The following is a 4,884-nucleotide window of genomic DNA, read 5'->3' as shown; positions in this document are numbered from 1 at the left end:
ACCAGAATTCCGATCGATACAAAATTCAATAGCAGCCGATGGGAAGGTTGCACCTTTCATTTGAGACTAAGTTTGGGCAAATCGGTCCAGCCATCTCTGAGAAAAATGAGTGACCTTATTTGACACATACGCACATACATACACACACACATACACACACACACATACATACACACATACACACACACATACAGACTTTTTCCGATCTTGACGAACTGAGTCGAATGGGATATGACACTCGGCCCTCCGGGCCGGGATTAGGTTGACGTTTTTCAGAGTGATTGCATAACCTTTCTATATGAGAAAGGCAAAAAGGTTAAAATTCAAAAAAAGAATAATGTATTCTCACCGTTATGACGCGTCACCTCACCTAGTTTGGTGAGGTGAGAGCGAAAAAGCGATCACCGCAGTCACTTAGGTGACTATAGTCACCCAAGGTGACAGAAGTCACGTGGCAGAGCGATTCCAATAATTATTTTGAGTGACGACGGTCACCGTAAGATGGAAAAAAGTGACCAAATTCTCACCTAAAAAATGTAGGTGATTAGAACCAAAAAGTGTTGCGTTTACTTTCAGATTTTTTTGAATTTTCGGGTAACATTTCCTTTTGGATAATGGCAGTTGGGAAGTTTCTGAATGACGTAAATTGATGATAGGCGTTTTTTTGAAATTCAAGATGGCGGCTTCTGGTTACAACAAACACTTAAAACCACCGTTAATATAGGTGTCATTTGAAAGGTAGTGTTTAGTAGAAGGCAAAAAATGATGGTTGGAGCCATTTAAAAATCTAAGATGGTGGATTCCGATTATCACAAAACACTGAAAACCACCATCAGCATGGGTGTCATTTGAAAGGAAAAAATTAGTAGATGGCAAAAATTGATAATTGGCGCCATTTTGAGTTCAATGATGGCGGCTTCCGGTTACTACAAAACATTGAAAACCATCATCAATATGGGTGTCAATTAATATGTAGTGTTTAGTAGAAGGCAAAAATTAATGATTGGCGCCATTCCGAAATCCAAGATGGCGGCTTCCGGTTGCCACAAAACACTGAAAATCACCACCAATATGGGTGTCATTCGAAAGGTAGTTATTAGAAGAAGGCGAAAATTGATGATTGGTTCCATTTGGAAAACCAAGATGGCCGCTTTCGGTTATCACAAAACACCGTAAATCACCATTAATATGGATTTCATTGGAAAGGTAGTAATTAGTAGAAGGCGAAAATTGACGATTGGAGCCATTTGAAATCCAAGATGGCGGCTTCCGGTTACCACAAAACATCAAAAACCATTATCAATATGGTTGTCATTTGAAAGGTATTGATTAGTAGAAGCCAAAAATCGACGATTGGCGCCATTTTGAAATCTAAGACGTTGACTTGGTTTGTTTGATAGAGCCAATCAAACGAATTTTCATGCGAGAGGTGACAGAATGGGGTCAATACACTGACAAAATTGGGGGTAGACTGAATCAGGCACAGGTTTGGCAGCCCTGTCAGATTTCTGCGCGTATCCTGTCGGGTTAGTTCAGCTAGGACAAACTCGGTTTCGCTCGCGTTTTCTGGCAAATTTTGACAGGAACCGAGCTAAACCCTGGCATAACTCGGATATAAACTGTGTAAAGATCCTGGCAATTCCTACCTGGTAGAATTTAGCACGAATCGAGCAAAACATCTGACAAAGATGTGGCAGGAACCGTACAGAGATCTTGGTCGTACATTTCTGGCTCGATTCTGGATAAAAGTGAGCAGCATCGGTTGGTTTGACCGCTTCTGTCAGAAACGGTTGTTGCATTTGAGCGAATTCGTTGCCAGAATTCTCGCACAAATCGCGCAAAATGCTCGCAGAAACTCTGTCAGCATCAATTTCGCTGTGTTCAACTTTTGCTAACTTTCTGCTTGCCACGCTGACCGGGCGGTGGCTGATAATATCGGGTCTTCCCTATATTTCTAAGTACTGCGATAACTATGTTTCTAGAATCATCCATTTCGTAAACTAGCATACGGTGAAATGGAAATCGTCGTACTGACGCTCTTCCTTTTTTCAAATCATCTATCTATTGCTTTTAACCCTTTCATGTCCAAAGTTTTTCTAGTGCATGCAGGGTTTCAAAACTATTTTTCCTTGAAAACAGTGAGGTTAAGAAACACGAAATCATTTTTCATAAAGATAAGAGCTTCCCTCGCAGCGCTAGAAGCTGCTCAATTTCTACTTTCTAATGGTCAATTCCCCTAGAATATTCGATTTGAAACAGATTTTGCTTAGTGACCGCACCCCACAACCCATAACTCTGGAATCGGAAATCGGATCGAGATGAAATTTAATAGCCATTTACGGGGATAAAACACCTTTCATTTGAGACCAAGTTTGGTCGAATCTCCGGGAAACAAATGAGACTGTAATTCTGAATTTGGATACTTCCGCCGGGGCTTCCGGAACCGACGATGGTGGCCAATGTGACCAAAGAGACTTTTAATGGCTGTTAGTGACCTAGTACTACAAATCTAAGTAGATGTGGCACCATTTTGAAAAAGTTTTCACCTTTATACATTCATTACAGAATTTTGAAAATCGACATTGTCTGGCTAATCGTACTCTTCACTCTGCAATTCCGGAACCGGAAGTCGGATCCATTATAAATTCAATAGCAGCCTACAGGAATGTTGTACCTTTCATTTGAGACTAAGTTTATGAAAATCGGTTCACCCATCTCTGAGAAAAGTGAGTGAGATTGCGGTCACATACACACACAGAATTGACGGATTGTATCGAATGGTATATGTCACTCGGGCCTCCGGGTCTCCGTTTAAAAGACGGTTTTCAGAGCAGTTTTCTATTGAGAAAGGCAAAACGTAAATCGTATGAATAATTTGTAGCAAATAGTGGCACATTTTACACTTTTATAATTAGTGGCTCATGTCCCTTCAGATTTGACCGCACTTACCGCTTGATGACGTCCCAGTTTGATATTTCTTTTGAGTGTTTTGAGAAAACTGAGAAAACGAAAATCGTCAACGCAGGCCTGAATACGGTTAAAGAAATATAAACAAATTTTGGTATCCTCGCATCGTTGTCCGGAGCAGTTGGATATGTAAGGATATTTATTATTTTTAATCTAGTCCTGTAATTCAATTCTATTAATCGAATCGTATATTTAAAGCATTGTCATCAATAACTCCAGGGTTGAAAAATTGATTCGGTTCTGTGACTTCGAATCTAAAGACTATGGCGTGCGGCATCGAAGAATTTATTCCGTGCACTTTAGGTCGTCTTGTTTCAAACACCTATTAAATCTATCTAAAGGGTAAATGTTGCAAAATTACACAAACTAAACATTAAAAATCTGACACGTTTCGTTTTGTAGATGATGATCGAGTTGCACTTTTTGTTGCCAACGAACGGAAAACAGCGACCAGCTGCTGCATTTGCTCCACCACCCGTTTTTTCTAAGAGATCAGAGATGTGTATTTTCGCTCTGCAGTTTGTTGCTTTTAGCTAAATAGTTGAAGAAATTTTTCTCCTCAAAATATTTGGTAAGCAAATAAGAACAGTTTTGCATGTAATATAAGTTGTTATCGTGGGCGTGGAAACGACATTTATTCACTATTACTTATGGATACACTGGAAGATAAACTAATGGCGTTTTCGGTTTTGACTCAGCACTACACCAGTGTAGTCGAAAAAACAAAAGCGCCATAAGACTAACTTAATTTCTACCACTTTTTATAGATTATTTCTGCTGCCTCTGCACTCCTTGCTGTCGTTCGATTCCGTTCACGTAGCTTCGACGTGCTGCCTCGTGGATCATCAACTCGTCGGTAGCGAGCCGCGTGGCTTGTTTCGATATTCCACCTATTACTATGGGCCTTGGTTGCGTTTAGATGACCTCGCATCTGCGTGGTGACTTCAGGTATGGTTAAGATGATCGGTCGTGGTATAACGTATATATAATAACATTTTTTGCAGGAAACTATTCAGTCATGTCAAACTGAGGCTTCCAATAGTCAACACCGGTGAAACAACGTCATCTCGGTTATTGACTTCAGATACATCGAGCAATACGGAACATTTGAACAAGACTGTAGCTTACCCGAGCTCCGAGCCACTACAATTCCATTTGACTTTAGTCATACCGGCTGGAATATAATATAGAATTCTGGCTGTCTAAGAGACAAGTATTTAAATTGTGCATTCATTTTTTTTGTTTTTTGTTGATGATTAATTCATTTCAAATATATTTGTAGTTGGGACTGTGGCCACATTTGCAATTATGGCGCCACTGACATATGAGCAAGCGTATGGGGGATAGACCACTAGTGAATAATTGTTCTTAAACCTGAGGGGTAACCACCCATATTGAAGTATTTTGTTACCAGCCGCCATCTTGGATTTCAAAATGACGCCAATCATCAATTTTCACTTTCTACTAATTACTACCTTTCAAATGACCTTCATATTGATGGTGGTTTTCAGTGTTTTGTGGTAACCGGAAGCCACCATCTTGGATTTCAAAATGGCGCCAATCATCAATTTTCGCCTTCTAACAATTACTAACTTTCAAACGACACCCATATTGATGATGGTTTTCAGTGTTTTATGGTAACAGGAAGCCGCCATCTTAGATTTCAAAATGGCGCCAATCATCAATTTTCGCCGTCTAACAATTACTCCCTTTCAAATGACCCTCATATTGATGGTGGTTTTCAGTGTTTTGTGGTAACCGGAAGCCGCCATCTTGGATTTCAAAATGGTACCAATAATCGATTTTTATCTTCTACTAATTACTACCTTTCAAATCACACTATTGATGGTGGTTTTAAGTGTTTTGTGGTAACGGGAAGCCGCCATCTTGGATTTCAAAATGGCGCCAATCATCAAT

General features: G+C 39.9%; 1 long non-coding RNA gene across 1 annotated transcript; it reads left to right on the top strand.

Annotated features, from left to right (window-relative positions):
• Window positions 1–2,012: 2,012 nt before the first annotated feature.
• LOC131690635 (uncharacterized) lies at window positions 2,013–4,189 on the top strand. The gene is made up of 5 exons (XR_009305602.1): window positions 2,013–3,096; window positions 3,166–3,309; window positions 3,370–3,538; window positions 3,735–3,915; window positions 3,972–4,189. It is a non-coding gene; the product is annotated as an uncharacterized LOC131690635 (long non-coding RNA).
• Window positions 4,190–4,884: the final 695 nt, after the last annotated feature.

This window comes from Topomyia yanbarensis, chromosome 3 (assembly GCF_030247195.1).
Source record: "Topomyia yanbarensis strain Yona2022 chromosome 3, ASM3024719v1, whole genome shotgun sequence".
NCBI lineage: Eukaryota > Metazoa > Arthropoda > Insecta > Diptera > Culicidae > Topomyia > Topomyia yanbarensis.
Note: the sequence above shows the minus strand (reverse complement) of the source record. Positions and strands in the feature narration are given on the sequence as shown.